Source organism: Eucyclogobius newberryi, unplaced genomic scaffold (genome assembly GCF_026437365.1).
Source record: "Eucyclogobius newberryi isolate DKJ021-1_F unplaced genomic scaffold, fEucNew1.0.hap1 SCAF_14, whole genome shotgun sequence".
Classification (NCBI taxonomy): domain Eukaryota; kingdom Metazoa; phylum Chordata; class Actinopteri; order Gobiiformes; family Gobiidae; genus Eucyclogobius; species Eucyclogobius newberryi.
This window is the reverse complement of record NW_027315768.1, coordinates 16,410,767-16,427,302: the sequence shown is the minus strand read 5'-3', so window position 1 is coordinate 16,427,302 and position 16,536 is coordinate 16,410,767. Positions and strand designations below refer to the sequence as shown.

General features: G+C 40.4%; 1 protein-coding gene across 1 annotated transcript in view; it reads right to left on the bottom strand.

Annotated features, from left to right (window-relative positions):
- Positions 1 to 16,536, bottom strand: part of LOC140359567 (ribosyldihydronicotinamide dehydrogenase [quinone]-like) — a 71,568-nt gene that overhangs the window by 21,894 nt on the left and 33,138 nt on the right. The gene's annotated exons all lie outside the window — the stretch shown is intronic.

Genomic DNA, 16,536 nt, shown 5'->3' with positions numbered 1-16,536 from the left:
CAGCGCATCCGCACAAAACTTCCAAAGTAAAAGGAAATGAGGAAAGCGTGCCTCACTTTTGGGACTTTAACTAAAGACTGGCATGTTGACGTCGTTCTGCAAGGTTTAATTGAAGAAAACACTTCCATATCACTGAATTAAACCACATTTATCGTTCACATTTTGCAATGGTAAGACTTTAACGCTGTTGTGTATTCCTGGGCAGTCGGGTTTCTAATGTGTTTTAAAAGGTAACTTGATTGAGAACGCTTGGTTCCACTTCCGCCTTCATCACGGGTCAATTTCAAATCCTGACGCTAGGTGGCGTAGTCGGCTGTCTTCTCGTTCTGGTCTGTGTAAATCATTGATTTGATCACATTTATTGCTCTTTGATGACTAAATCGAAGAAGTGTCGTCAGGGAATCAAGCAGCAAAACACATCAATCTTTAGACAAAGATTAAGGTAAATATGGTGGAAAACGTGCAAAATGTACTTTCAAATCAAGAATGTGCGCGCAAAGGGTCCACAAAATGATTTAGGATTTGTTGAATATTTGTTAAAACTGAGATGAAAGACGACTCGAGGAGGAACTTTGAGCTTTCAGATGTTTGTCATGTTTACTTTTATTGGTCATGGGGCTTATTTGATTTGAATCAAGCGCAGACAACTGTTGAGATATTTATGTGCTGGGGAAATTTGTGGCAAAAAACGTTTCCATCATTTGCCAACGTGTGTTTCAACATTTGGAGGGTCTGGCTCCAGAGGCCCCCGCCCTCCCACTCCATAGAACTTACCCAGGAGGAACCCCATGGGAGGAACCTTCACAACAGTTCCTGAAGAACATACATGCAAATATATGTAAACCAAAACAAATTTTTAAAAAAACATTACGCGATTATTTATATATGTATAGAAAAATATAACATGATTTGATGTATTTATTATACATTATAAGGATAATTTAATAATAATCATAATAATAATGGTTTAGTTGTGGCGTAAGAAGTAAATCATTCATGTTCAAACACAATCTGAAAATATTCAAACTGAAGATTGGCAGCTTATAGAAATATTGATGATACTGTATGCTCAAGACTGTTTTGAAGAAATGCTCATTTAAAATAAGGTTTATTGACATATTTTCAGATGGAGTCTGGGCCTCTTTAACCACAGATATTTCCATCATGAACAGTAAATGTTGATGGCTTCTTCTTCTCGTGTTGATATGGTTACATTGACTCATCGGGGCCTTAGGGACCTCTGGATGAAGGTAAGTAACGTGAGGTTCCTCCTGGTTCAGGCCTGAGTGTAGGGGACATGGCATTAAGGCCTGCTGCCGGACGCCACTCACATTTTAATTTTGTTTTTTATAAACATTTTGTTTACACGGTGGCAAAGGTGGTTAGCTCTCTTGCCTCCCAAGAAGGAGATCATGTCCTCCCCGTGTTACTGTGGGTTCTCCCCGGGTTCTCCGGCTTCCTCCCACCGTCCAAAGACATGCATGTGTTAGGCAAAATTGGTGACTCTAAATTGGCCCTAGTGAATGAATGTGAGAGTGAATATTTGTCTGTAGTGTCTATGTCTCTGTGTTGGCCCTGCGACGAGTTGGCCACTGTCCAGGATGTACCCCGCCTAAGGCCCGAAGTCACTGGGATAGGCTCCAGTCACCCGCGACCCCGAAAGGGAACAAGCGGTAGAAAATGGATGGATGGATGGATGGCGTGTATTGCAATCACATTTTGTCACATTTACAAAAAAAACACCACAGATGGTGGGGAACTGGAGTTTCAGAAAATGCAAAAAATGTTGACAAAGAGTAGTAAAATAGTTTCTGACTTTGCACCAGACTGTGAAATGACTTGAGCTTTGGATTTTATTGAGTGCACAGACGAGAGGCCGTGACAAGAGTGGCAGCTACATTCTTGCCACTTTAACACAAACATTTTCCCCTTAAATGCTGGCCTTTATATTTAATCTAAAACTTATAGCATTAGTAGCACTAGTATTAGTATTAGAGGTGATTATGTAATAACAGTGAATAGTATTGGTAGAATTAAGAAAGATTTTTGCTGTTGTAGTAGTATTAAAGCCTTATTAAAGTTGTAAAAAGTGGCATAATGGGGTTTTGCAGGCATATTTCAGTTCTGTTTGTGTGGCAAAGATTTTAAGGAGTGTGTAGTAGCACGTGTGGTGGATGCATTATGACAGCCAGTTTAAAACATAATTTATTAGAAAGATGGTTTATTTCACAGCAGCTGTAGGATGGCACATTACTCAGCTCACTGTAAACAGGCTGCTCAGCGTGTGCTCTCAGTCAGTCAGTCATGAAGGCTTCTGTTTACTGGAGGCCCCCATCGCACACACCTCGTCTGGGCCGGGGCAGAGGAGACCGCTCTGGAATGTGACTATGAGGATGCTCAGTGTGATCGGTGCTGAACCCTGGTTTTTCACTGGCAGACGTACAACGGGACAAAAATGTGAAAAATAGGCAATTTTTCTAATGCGTTCATTTTGACCATTAGTTATTGCCTAATCAGATCTCAGAAGCTACGTGAGGAGGGCCCTGTTAATACTTGGATGGGAGACCAGGCCCTCAGTGGCAGCAATGGCTTGAGGATATTGTTTTATATGTTTTTTATTGTTTTTTTATTCCCTGTGTTAGGCTGACTGTAACAGCTGTCATGGGACTACACAGGAAAAATATACTTTTGGCTAATTCTGGCATATTTACTCAAATGTTTATTAAAATGCACTGTCCCTGAAATAAATGAATAAACAAATAGCTATTGTGTTCTTTGTAAATTATCATTATTAACAAACATAAAATAAAAAAAATGAATTAAAAAAAAGTTTAAGGCACATACGGTCTAAGATAATTGTCCCATTTGAGTAAAAGCTTTAGTGATTTTTTCCCCATTGTCCATATGTCCAGTGTCCAGTCCTTTGTCAGTACTTTTTTCACCTCTTGTCCTATTTTAATTTGATCCAGTTTGGGTTAGTTCTTCAAAACCATTTTCTTTTTTTGTTGTTGTAAAACTTAGACTGGGTTCTTCAGTTAAAACCATAAATAACCTGCCTTATATCTGGAAACTATCTGCTACATCTTGACCGTGTTATAGAAGTATTATTATAAACTTACCGTAAAAAGAATCTCAAAGGATTTAATGACTGTAGTTCTCTGAGCGCTTGATCAACACGGCCTGAGAACTGTGTATATATTCTCCAACTTGCTTATGTGTAAAATGTATTGAGTGTGATCCTAATGAGCTCTGGCCATTCCTCGTTACATGCATTCCTGCATCTCAGTCGTCCGTGTAGACAATTAAAAAATGGATTTTGGCCGTTGGTGTGAACGCGGTGATTGAACACTAATGAATCCCATTCGCTTTCAACTAAATTGGTGTTTATTTTCATGTAATCTATATTATGAGTTTCGGATTGGCGTATAGCAAGAATAGATTTGTTTTGGGAGACATAGATGTACAGTTTATCAAATAAGTACACGTTTCACTTCTGGAGAAATTGTTTGATATGCTATTTTTGAGAATATAATTTAACAAAATCAAAATAATAGTTAAGATAATCATGAAGTAAATATGTGTTTTTTCTTTTTGTGTCTTGATTCCCATTGTAAACTTTCTGATTCATAGTTTTGCATTATTTTCTGCCTCTAAAGTCACATTATTTGTTGTTTCTAACCATAACTGACAATATCCTGGAAGCCTGCACTTTTCCACTGTCATCGCTGCTCTTCGGGGGAAATGCATGTTTATTGGACACAGGGAAGAATTCCATAGTGTGCTTTAAGTGCTCCTCAAGATGTGTACAATTGTAACCTTAAACAGGGTGTGTTTACTCAACCTTTGACCTTTAAACTAAAGCGCAGGAACTCGGCTGACATTAAGAAGCTTGTTTAATTTTCCCTGCTTCATTATTATGATTAAAATAAGTGGCTGTGCTCCAAGTGTTTCATGCATTGTCTTGTTGTTGCTTCCCTTAGGAGTCGACTCGGGGCCTCCTGTCCAAACAGATCGTGATTGAAAACCTCTTGATTTTGCGCAGAGGAAGACTGCAGCACGAGTGTCCGACACGACGTTCCCTTCCTCTGCTTTATGTGGTCCTCGTGGGGGTGCGGAGAATCAAACGGAAGGGTGCCACCGCCTCCCAACTTATGGAAAAAGTGTCCAATCAAGTGAGCCTTCCTGTCCAGGGTTTATAGGGAAGGCGTTGCGTGAGTCCATACTCCGGGACGCACGACAGGAAGACTTTCATCACGTTATGGACACTTTGAATATATTTATTAAGATATCGGTGTAGTTTAGTGCTGATGTTTTGCTCAATGTTTTAATGTTGCATATCTTCAAAACAACAATTGCGATATGATACATTTTTCAATACATTTCCCTCCTCTGGAAACTGGAGTAGTTTATGTTTTGTCATTTGAGTGGTCATAAATAATGATCCAAGTCAACAAATACACTACTAATTAAAATACACACTTCTAGAACCAGTGTGTCTGTTAATTACTGCTGCTTTTTTTTAATCAATTATACTATTTCAAATTAAAAGCACAATAATAATTTCCCTGGTGAAACTGACAGAAGCGAAGCATTGAATCTGCAAACAAAATAACAAATAAAACATCTTTTCACACATTATTGCTCTGTTAATCCTAATCAAAGTCAAAAATCAAGACTTTATTTTAAAAATCGATGAATATATCTGAATATTTAGCTACTTGCAGGACACTAAATTGGGTTTCAGGTTTCACAGATGGTGATAAAAAGTATAGGCACGCTAGCTCATGAGAATAAAGCGGCTCTATAAAGTCTTGTGTGGGGCACCTGCTCTTAAAGGGAATGCAGTAAAGATGCAGAACTGTGGGCCCCCGACTTGTAATGATTAGCAACATAAAAGCCAGGGCCTCTGCGCTGCGGTGGTTCTGTTAAACAAGTTGTGCTGTAATATTTCTTTATGACAAATTTGAAGAAACACGTCCACCCAACAGGAATCCAAAGCCCTTTTTACTCTGTTTCGATCGATGTCCAGTTTGTTCCCAGCAGTAAGTCTGTTAACGTGTAACCAGGGATACGACTTAAGCTCCTGGGATATTGACTTGTTGCATGACGACACAAATGGCTGCAGTGGATAATTCCTTTAAGATCTACTAAAGATTGACTTGGATGACCCGCCTCGCTCTCCCCTTGTTTTGATCTGGCCCGACACGTAACTGCACAAACAAAAGAGCGGAAACAAAAGCCAGGGAACAAAAGAGGAGTGCGAGGGGCTGACCTTCTAAAACATCTGTGAACTAAAAGCAAAGAGGCCAATGCTCTGGGCAAGTTTCAAGCAGAATTTGTATTTGTTATCGCTTTAAACGCAACCCTTTGCATACTTGTGGTTGGAAATATCTTTACACCACCCAATCCCATGTGAACTGCACTTTTGGATTGTTTCTTTATAAAAAACAGACTTTTCTCTTTTAACTGTCTTGACAGCTGGCCACAACACACATCTCCCCCAGTGCAGCCCTGCGTCAGGTTCTCCTCTATTGTTATGTGGTATTTGTAGAGGTGATACTGGCAAACAACCTCTGTTTTAATGAGCATTCATTTTCAAGTTTACTGTTACGCTAATTTAGATGTTTAGCATGTCATTTGGCTTTGGCAGAGACTAATTTGGCCCTCAGGCTATATGTTGAGTTTCACCCATGTCCACCATTTGACCTTTCACCTTCACGTACCAGCTCACGTTGCGTGGCGCAGAGTGGGGGGGGGGGGGGGGGGGGGGGCAGCGTGTCATTAGAATAGTCTGTGAAAAGCTTCTCCTGATGGGAAAATGGCCCGTTCAATAGAGTTCAATGTGAGAGAATGTCACTTCAGAAGTCGAAGAATGGGGCCATGGGGGAAATTACATTTATTCTAATAAAATAAAATAAAGATTTAGCACCTGCAGGAGCCTGAGTAGCTTTTTATGAAAAAGGCTTATGGTTATAAAGTACTGATCCATCTGATATAATCTTTAATATTCAAAGCTTTTTCATGCAGGAGCAAATGAGAAACACAGTGGGATTTAATATTCTGGCTGTACATGTGCTCCCAGACTAGCACCAGGTAAAAGTGCAATTTCAAGGCTCGAAAGAGAGATTGTGAATATTATAATTGATTCAAGGTATTCTTCCTAGACTCTGTATAGCTGTTGAGATAGTGAATTGTTATGAGAGGATGAAGCAGTGTGGTAACAGCCCCAAGTCCTAGGCCAGTACTTTCGTCAAATGCTTGAAAATATGTTCTTTCATAAGCAATATTATTTTGCAATTATTGTGTCAAAAGAAGATTAGTGTTAAGTGTAAGTAGCAGTAAAACAAAAATAAGTACTCCACTTTACTGCATATTTTGACTAACCCAGTTCTGTTATTATAGGCAAATGCATCTTGCTGCTGAGGGTCGACTCCTACAATAGTCTATGAAATATGTACACACAGTTTGTAGACCCGGCCTCACGTATTTAGGACTGAAGTAAACATGGCTATGAATCTAGAGCTAATAAAACGCTGCCCACTGCTTTCTGGAGCATCGTCTCTCTCTTGTTTATCACGGGGATCTGCTCCTCCACTGGGAACAGTTTACATGCTTCCAGTGCTAAGAATACAACACTTTACTCAGCTGTGCACAAAAACAAGGCAGAATAAATGACTCCGGAGAGAAAAAAGGATAAATCCAACCCTGCTATCATAAGATCCATGTGGGAGTACAGACCGGCACCCCATGTGGTGAATCGAACAGCTGCCGGACCAACTGTAGCGAGACCTGGGATTACCAAATTGTAGCACAGTGCAATCCAAAACGCACATGGACACAGTTACATAGAGACAAGTAAAAACATGTGCTAAGGAGCAAAAACACATACAAACCATGACATTGTCTCTTGTTCCTGTCTGCAGGTTAAAGAGGTTTGACAGAAAGAGACTCCCCGAAGAGAAACACGACTATTTTACTTTTACCTGTCACTTCAAAGGAGGAGGAATGCCACAGGGTGAGTACTTTTTGACACTTTGGCTATCAAGCTCCTGCTGTGTTGTATCATTAGCATCAGCTCGGAGGAGAAGTCCACTCCGCTAAGCCCCAGGATGATCCGGGATTAAAGATGTGTTAGAACATGACCTGTAGCCACAAATAAAATATCTACTTATCAATCGTGCCGTCCACATGGAAAAATAAACATGTTGGAAGTCTAATTCTGCAATAATAAGTCCACAACATGTGCTGAGAAAGGTTTTCCCACTCAGACAGGACAGGAATTACTCCAACATTTAGTGCTTTTGAAGGGAATGAAAATTGTAAGAATAAAATGGGCTTAAATACTAAATATATATAGAGCTCTATCAGAACGACCATTCGGATGTTCTCCTGTAAAATTGTTAATATACACAGGCCTTTTGCAACTGAAACATTCATCTATTAAACAATATTCACTAAATTAATCGATTTGCACATTAATCATTACTGCTTTATTCCACTGTAATCAAACAACACTACATATATATGCTGACTGCAACCATGTGCCAGTTTTACTTCTTATATTTCCCTTCTTACTGTGGCTAATGCCTTCTTTGCTTACTCCACGCAGAAAGTGGGATTTTGCTCTGATTCTGTGAGTGAATCCAAAAACCTGCGGCGTGTGCAAGACAGCAATAAGCACTTTTAGCTTTAGGATGAAGTTTGTGCGTAAAAGTACTTTACACCTCTGTGGGAGGAGAAGAGCGATGTGTTACCCTGAGGTCTCCAGCACCCATGGGAGCACTTGACCAGGCTGTGATCTTAGTGAGGCCACTTCCCCATGCTCTTGTTTTCAATCACCCTCTAGATATCTCTGCGGAGGTATTTTTCACCTCCTTTGTAACGCTGCTGTTTGTTGGCAGGGAGTGTTGACTTTGCTGATGTGTTTTGCTTTGGCACGGGGAACCGCTCAGGGCTCTGCCTGGAGCTGACCGCTGTGAGTGGCTTAGCAGAGCGTCCTGGCACATCTCCAGCACGTAGAGTGGCTAATAATGGGCCGAGCCAGTCACTTCTTATTGGCTGAAAACATTGGAAAACTGCAGGAACAAGACCTTTAATATGTTGTTTTACGTGTCTATTTATAGTTCTGTAAAATCACCCAAGACAAATAAACCTGTTTAATGGACGGTGGACTATTTGACATGCACCTGCTGGTTTTCAAGCACAAAAAGGCTCTTTTTGATTGTGTTAACAGAGAGGCATAACCCACAGAGAAGCAGGGATCAGTGGGCACCAAGCCAAAACTATTTTTCAAGCTACTCATTTAATAGGAATGAGATACGAGCGAGTGCGTAGCAGAGTAAACCACAAATCCTTACGAGCCTCAACAAATACTTTCCTCCAACTTTAATTCACACTTACACAAAAAACAAAAACATAAGGTGACTGAGAAGAGTCAATCAAGATAGACAAAAATAACTTCAAGATAACATGAAGTAGATGTAAGGATACTACTACAGCTATCCAAGTAAATGAAATGTGGTTCCCCAACTTGGGCGTGGCCGTGTGATATGAAGTTTTAATCGAGACCAATCACACTTACAGGTTTCATTTTCTTTTTTAATATAGCAAGCATTACAGAGATCAATATGACATCACTTCCTGGTGGACTGTGCACATTTGACATTGTAAACACATTTCCATTTATAGTTCCTTTAACCAGTACAAATCTGCCATCTTTATCTTTGTGTTCAAACCTCAAAAGCTGTTTGACACTCCCCGTTTATGTTTACCCCTGTGTGAAGTGCAGTCTGGTATAACCACATTTCCTGTTTCTTTCTTATGTCTCTGCACCCAAGCACAACCTGCCCAAGACAATGAAGTTTACCTCAGTTTTAGATGTTCTACATGTAGATTGTCTATTCACTTTAAAGGGTTCTACTTATATTTTTCCTATTGCCATTGGATTAGCTGTTTTGTAATTACAAGTCTGTCAGGTCGAACACTGAACTCAAAGAAAAGATAAACGGCAAAGAAAAAATATCCATTTCCAAAGAAAACCATTACATCTCGTCATTGGAGCGTCTTAAAGGTGCCAGAAAATCCAACTGGAAACATCCACGTTTTAGGCCACTGCAAAACTGCAAAAACAGGGTGGAAAAAACTCAAATCAGTCTAAAATAACATCAAATAAAGCCCATTTCTACATGTGGGAAGAACATACCTGTCTACGAACAATCATCACCATCTACTTTTAGTGCTACAAATCTTGTTATTTTGTGTTTCTAAAAGACAGAACTGAAACATTGGCAGCTTCCTGTGAAGATCCACCCAAGCCGTAAAAAACCCAAATATGTAACAAATCACTGCAAGTTGTTTGTCAGCGGTGCTGGGGTGTTCCCTGCGTGTGGGTTGTATAAGGTCCATGGAGTCTTGAAGATTCATTAGGCTGGATGTCCCCCAGAGGACACTCTCCAAAGTGGCCCATATAGTAAACCAACCGTCAAAGCACGCTCAGACGAGAATGTCATTTGTTAACGCAAACAGCTTTTAACTGCTAATTGTGGCGGCTTGTTGTAGTTGGGATTGTTTTTCGTAGTGTTTGCCCTTGTATCAGCTTTAGCTCCTCATCTGATTTACTGTAGACCACCCACAAAGCCCCATCAAAGACATGCGCATGGCTCTAAAAGTCAAGTCAAACATTTACACTATCAAATTTGTCACAACAGGACTTGAGCGCTGCAGTGGGAAGCGTGGCCTGAGCATGTCTCAAAACGGAATAATCAGCAGCTCCAGCAGTCGGAGCGGTGCCGGTGCCCGAGATAACCAGGATTTACTGTATGTTGCTTGGTAAACTTTGCGTTGCCATGGCGAGCTTGTAAAAAAAACGTCCCTGATATGTTCCTGTTGTATTAAGACGCTTGGCAGGAATTTCCCCCATGCTTCACTGTTTTTGTTTTTGCTTTTACTGGGCTCGACTTGACCCCGCCTTTTCCCCCTCTCAAAGGTCACGGAAAGGTCAACCTCACCAAATCTGGAATCCCAAAGAAGCGCATCTATATTTTTCTCATAAATCATCAGGACGGTTAAAGCTTTTGACTTTGTAAATTCTTATTCAAAATCTCTGTCATGGTCAGTTTGGGTTTAAGAGCAGCATGTCTGTGTCAAATGTATTGTTGCATGACACAAAGGCAATAATATCCTGTTCAACAATAAATAGGTGGGGAAAGGAGAGCGGGATGTGATCGTATTACAGACAGATGGACGATAAGATAAACCTGGGCTAGTTTACTCAAATAACAGAGCTTTAGCAACAAAAAACCAAAAGGAGACGACTTGTTTTTCTCCGTCTTGACCAAGATTTAGTGACTGATCCCACAGCGTTTTATGGATGCAGATTTTTGGAGTTGGCACTAGTCTGGTCCGTCATGCGTCATATTCAAAAAATGTTTGTTTGGTTTTTTAACTGATGAAAATGAGATAATTATACCTTAAAGCATAAACCTTGCCAAAACGGAGCTCAACCGTTCACCGCTCGGCTCTGGAACTACATTTTCTACATTTTTCTGATAAAGATTTGGAAAGCTCTGTAGTAAGTAATGAGGCTACAATTCTATCTTAAATTTGTTTTTGAAACTTTATAAACTGCTAAGTTATTAAATCATGTAGCGGAAGTTTTACATGTGCTTTTGGACCGAAAATCAGCCGTGTTATGTTAGCATCTGCTCCTGTAGTGAATAGGTGAAAATATGGGACATTTTAAGGAAACAAAAATAATCAAAAGTGATCTTTGTATTTATTATGATGAAATAATCAGCAATCATTATATAATTATGATTTATACTCACTATAAACTATAGCTATAACATATTTGACTCGTAGAGATATTTTTTATGGACATTAAAGACAAATTCATCATAAGCATAGGAGCTATTTTGTATTATCATATAACCGTATTTAGCATTGCCAAGTGTGTCCGTCACTAAGCATCTTAAATGAGCTTTTTCTAAATATGAAAAAGTGACATCAAATGAATTGTTTTGGCCCAACACATGTGCACACCTGGATCTGCTGTTCTGGTTCATGTATTTCTTTTCAATGCAGACGGTTGGAGTGAATCCGGGGTCAGAAATGCAATGATTTCCAAGTGAGTTTGGAGACAATAATCAGGCAGTGTCTTGGAGGTGTTGTGGATTTATTCTGTCCACAGCTTTCACCATCGTTTCCCTGCATATTTCCAGGTCATTCACTCCAAGTTGAGGATTTGACAGTTGTCCAAAACGGCTCGCTGCCAAAAGATCTCCTTTTCCCCTCCGCGCGCAGCACTTTTCCGACAATTTGTTATGTATTATGACTCCACTTGGACTGAAGAAGTGTCATTTTACTTAATCCTTGAGTTTAGACTCCTAGTTCGCGGCACTGGGGATCTCTTTGGAATCCCGTTCACTACTCTGCAGGGTAAATGAAGACGTTTATAGCTGCAAATGCCTTGGGTCTTTCTGCTAATACTTTACACACAAGACATGTTTCAAGCTCAAATTAATGCATCTACAACTCTACTCTATTCTGAAGCCGTGCCCAGCCTGAAAGTCGGGTAAAGTGAGCATGAGTTATGGTAAAAAAAACACTGTGCATGTTTTATCAATAGAAGATGTCAGAGCAACATTAATCTGTAACAGCACAAGTAAAATATGATCATTGCTTCATAATTTTTTCAAAGCGGGTTGTGGCATTGCAAACACGCTAATATACGTCTGATTAGTAATAAATGTGTTGCTCCAATGTTATGACAATGTTCTGACGAATGGATGTCCACTGTGCTTTTTGAACTGGCTCCAAAATGCACATTGCTGATTTAGAGTGTTGCCTTTGCTAAAGATGTGTAAGTCTTGCCACAACCCCCACTGACATTGACCCTATCTCACCCTTTTTATTTTCTGTTTCATAGCCAAAGGTTCTCCCCAGCTGAACTAACAGCTTTATATCTTAGCCTTGTAAAAAAAAACATTTTAACGTGTAGCACCGCTCCACTGCACCTGAGCAGGGGCACAGTGTTCTTTCTTTGACCCTTTACAGCTGAAATGTCAAATGTGCTACAAAAAACAACTAAGCAGAAAGGTCACAAGGAACATAAGATAAATACTGACAGTTGATAATGCTATATAGTGATTATCCACACCATTCATCTTCTCTCAAATGCTCAAACAAATCTGACATACGTGTTTTGTTAGTGTGAATTTGACACCACTGCAGTCAAATATATATATAAAATAAAATAGATTGCCTCAGACTTTTTGGGAAATCTGAACAGAAGCTTTGACCCGATCCACTCCAATAGCACTTAATATGTGTGTCTGGGACTAGATCATAAATTACACTTCTGATGACAGGATGAGAGGCAAAAGCTCTTAGTGCGATAAGACTGTGTGTGTGTTGTCACTTGAGAAAAAACAGGTCAAAAGTGTGAATTACTGCACTTTGGGTGTTAAATGGCAACAGAAACCTGGCCCGATAATGTACCTGCCCGTCTACAGTCCAACATTCTCATCATTCCTGCTCGTCTTGTGGATAAAAAGGGGGAAGGTTTTGTCTGCGCGCGCAAATACGTGCGTGGAAGGAGTTATTTGCAAAGCTTACCTGTGGTTTTCCCTGAGCCCGTCTTCAGAAAATACTTAAACCTTTCGTGCCATGCGGTTATCGCCTGGCACACGCACCCCTCTTCAGACATGCCCGGTCGATCCTGGAGATTTACTGTCTCGTACTTAGGCTCAGGAACATCTGGGAAACACCAGGCGGCTTGGATAAATGGACAGGGCATGACGGGGGTGTTTTCACTGTGCCACATTAACATTTTTGTTTCCTTCTTGACAGGCGTCTGGATGCATGGAGCCTTTTCTAATGACTGAGGGCTATTGGCAGCTTTGTACTGAAGAGGGATTAGTGAAGACATCTATTTTGACATAAGCTGTTGACATAAATTGAATTGAAAAGAGGAAAGAGGAAGAAGAAAGTAGAGTTGTACGTGCTTATATTACTATTCTGGTAACTGCTATATTTGTTGTGTAAATCAAAGGTCATACGTTGAACACTGGCTCACAGGGACAAATATAACTAAATACGTTTACAGAGAAACATCACAACGTTGGAGAGACAACACCAAAGAATCCGTTATTCATGATTGATCTTTTCTTTCCAGTTTGCTCACTGTGTGACCGTCTGATATGCAATGGAAATTTGACTGATTGAAGTGAATCACCGATCTGTCAGCTCGGCCTTCGACAGCGGCAGTAAAATCAATCATTTATGGTCAATAAAAATAATTTAAATCTTTGGAAAGAGGTTTAAGATATGCTGTTTCATACTGCGGCTGCACGTCACTATAAAATCAAAATCGCTATCTGAACAAAATTTGTCATAATTACGAAAATTACAAAGACTGCAACATAATTTTCTTTGCAAACACATATATTGCAGTCTCATTAATGAATAAAACCTGGTAACCCTGTAGTTTAAACCTGTACAAACATGTTCTTAAATGGATGCAATTCTAAATGCTCCTGACGTTTGAACAGAATTCTACAATTATTAAAACAAATCTTGGAAAATCTAATCGCATTGCAGAGAAACTATATGTCAATATTTTGCCAAACGCATTCAGCCCTATTCCATACAGTTATTCACAGTACAATGTTGCCTGTTAGGAAGTACAATCTAAATTTGTGTTTTCATCTTTATTTTGCACCAAAAGCTAACCCTGATGGCTGTTTATTCATTATCTATTTTAAATTTGAAGCCACAAGTGTTATTTACCCACTGTAAACATAATCCCAGTTACACAAGCTTGGAACAAACACCCCAAAAAGTAGCGTGAAGAATCATGCTTTAATTAAAAAGTGGATTTACACAATCTGAAAATAATTACTCGCTGTTCCGACATTAAAGTTCTGGCAATATTTGGAAAGCTTGAGCCAATGTGCTGGGGCCACCTGTGTAGAGGCCCTGTGTTTGATGTCTATTTGTGTTTGTCCAGTCCTAGTGGTCTGCGGCCTGGAGGGGATCAGGTTCTGCGCCTGTGTGTGTCCACGTCGAGGCCCCCGTCGCTGGGCTGCAGTGATGGATGATGCCTGGGAGCCCTGGAGCCCTGAGTCTGCCTGCGTTAGCGCTGTCTTCACGCGGACACTTCCACAAGATGGATCAAGTGGATGGTGAGAATGAGTGACGTGCCACTGATGCCGCTGTCCTTTAGCGGTTACTCTAGCTTTATTGATGACAAAATGACGATCACGTTAAGGAAAGCGATATATACTCATAGCTCAAACGCACACCTCCCATAGCCCACTGTTTATCCAAGCGCCCCACTACAGTTATTAAGTTACAGCTCAAATCATATACTCCAGGATATACGGCCTGCTATGAGTTCAGGCTTGTGCTACATCAAACTCAATCAAAATATTCATCCATCAATCTATAACACAGACAGCTACAGGTTCACGGAGCAGGCTAGGAAAATACACACTTTTTTCACCCAAAAGTCCCCAAACGTGTCTCAAAGTAGGTCGTAGATTCAGGAGAATACTGAACCCTTGTTTTACATTGGGAGTCAGTGTAATGTATATTCAGAGTGTGCTTTATGGGGACTTTCCAATGTGACATTTTCCATGTTGAAACTGTGGATTCGTCAGGTTCTGGTGTGAGGTGGAGTTCAGATGTTGTACAGACACCACTCATTGTCAAATTAGGACTGTGTTTGTGTACAGTATGTCTGGTGAAGCCATTTAAGAGGACTCAGAATAGCATGGAACTGACCACACTGTTTATGTCTGTGGTTCACATCTACTTAGCCTTAAGGTTATTTACCTAAAAGCATTCTACCATTGACTAAAATTGACTTTTCTTTTCAAAACGAGCCATTGTCAAGTCTCAACGTTGTACGACGCCTAAGGTTAGATTCTGGGACGCTTGACACCTGTAAAATATGGAATAAATAAAATGTGAACGTTATTGAAAGGTTTTCAAAAGTCAAGTACGTTATTTTGGATTTAAACATTTTATTGTTTTTGTTGTTATTACAGTTGGCTGAACTGGACTACTGGACCTGCTTAGGTCCAGTACTGCTAAACTGTGTTTATAATTGCCTTGAATTGGATCATACCATTTATCTTTACAAAGCAGCAGTTTGCAGTGCTTTTAACAAGTTGACATTAAACACAATGTAATAGTTCTTCCTGGGACAATAGTTCTTGTGAAAAGCCAGTGGGGTAAAAAGGGGACAGAGGAGGACCAACTCAAGTTCAACTCTTGTGAACTGTCTGCTTTCTCATGTGCCTGTCCTTAGGGGCATTATGATGTGTGGCTTGTTTTCATTTAGCTGATTGTGCCTCTGAACGCTCAGATTTGGTGTCACGCACACACACACTGACACACACACACACACACACTGACACACACACACACTGACACACACACACACACACACACACACACACACACACACACTGACATACACACACACACACACACACACACACACTGACACACACACACACACACATACACACACACACACACACATACACTGGGTGTGTCCACTCTCGGTTTGCACACCCAAGTACCCTCACCGGCAACGGAAACTACTGCTTCCTCCCTCCATTCATCTCACTATACTTTTGTTTTATTTCTCAGAGGCCCTTGCACAAAACCAATTTGTCAACCGCACAAAAGTCAATTGAATGTTGTGTCTGAAAAAAAAAACACATTAGTTGGGGACTGGGGTTATAAGCAACTTACAAAGAATACTTTTTTTCTGCAATCTAGTATTGTGTCCAGACTACACAAGCCATAACCGATACTAGACTACTGTATTTATAAGAGGATCATATTAAGCCCATGTCTGATTTAATTCATTCTGGTTAGGAGTTAGGAGTTAGGAGTTAGGAGTTAGGAGTTAGGAGTTAGGAGTTAGGAGTTAGGAGTTGTAAGGATTTGGCTTGAGCAACATAGTTCTCGCTTTCATCTAATGTGGTTTTGGGGAATGAGTTTGATAATGGGATCTATGGAGCCTACATTAGCGTGAGGATATAGTATCAACACTAGTTACTGAAAGAAAGGTAAACCAGAGTCCTTATAGTACATGTGGGAGGGGAAGGCTGGCTTTGAGGTCCAATCCAACTGAGTTTATAGCTCAGGCTGTTAGAGAAGTTATGATGTATTTGACAGAAAGATCAGAATTCAGTTTACAGACAGCTTCAATCCCAGTGATCATAATATTTACCACAACATGTCATGTGTTTCTATCTAACCTGTGGGGCGGGGACACAGACGAGTGAATCTTTGTCTCTGTGTATTCCCTGCATATTGCCCCCTAATCTCAGGCGGGGCAGTCCACACCGATCGCTGAATGACACGCAGACCTCAGTGTTAACCTCAGGGTGTGAATCCACGAGTGAGAGAAAACTCCCTGTAAACCGATCCCAGTCTATCAGTGCTGCTGATCCGCGGAGCAGAGCTGGGAATAAGGCAGAGATATGTGCAGTGACAGACATATCCAAACACAGAGAC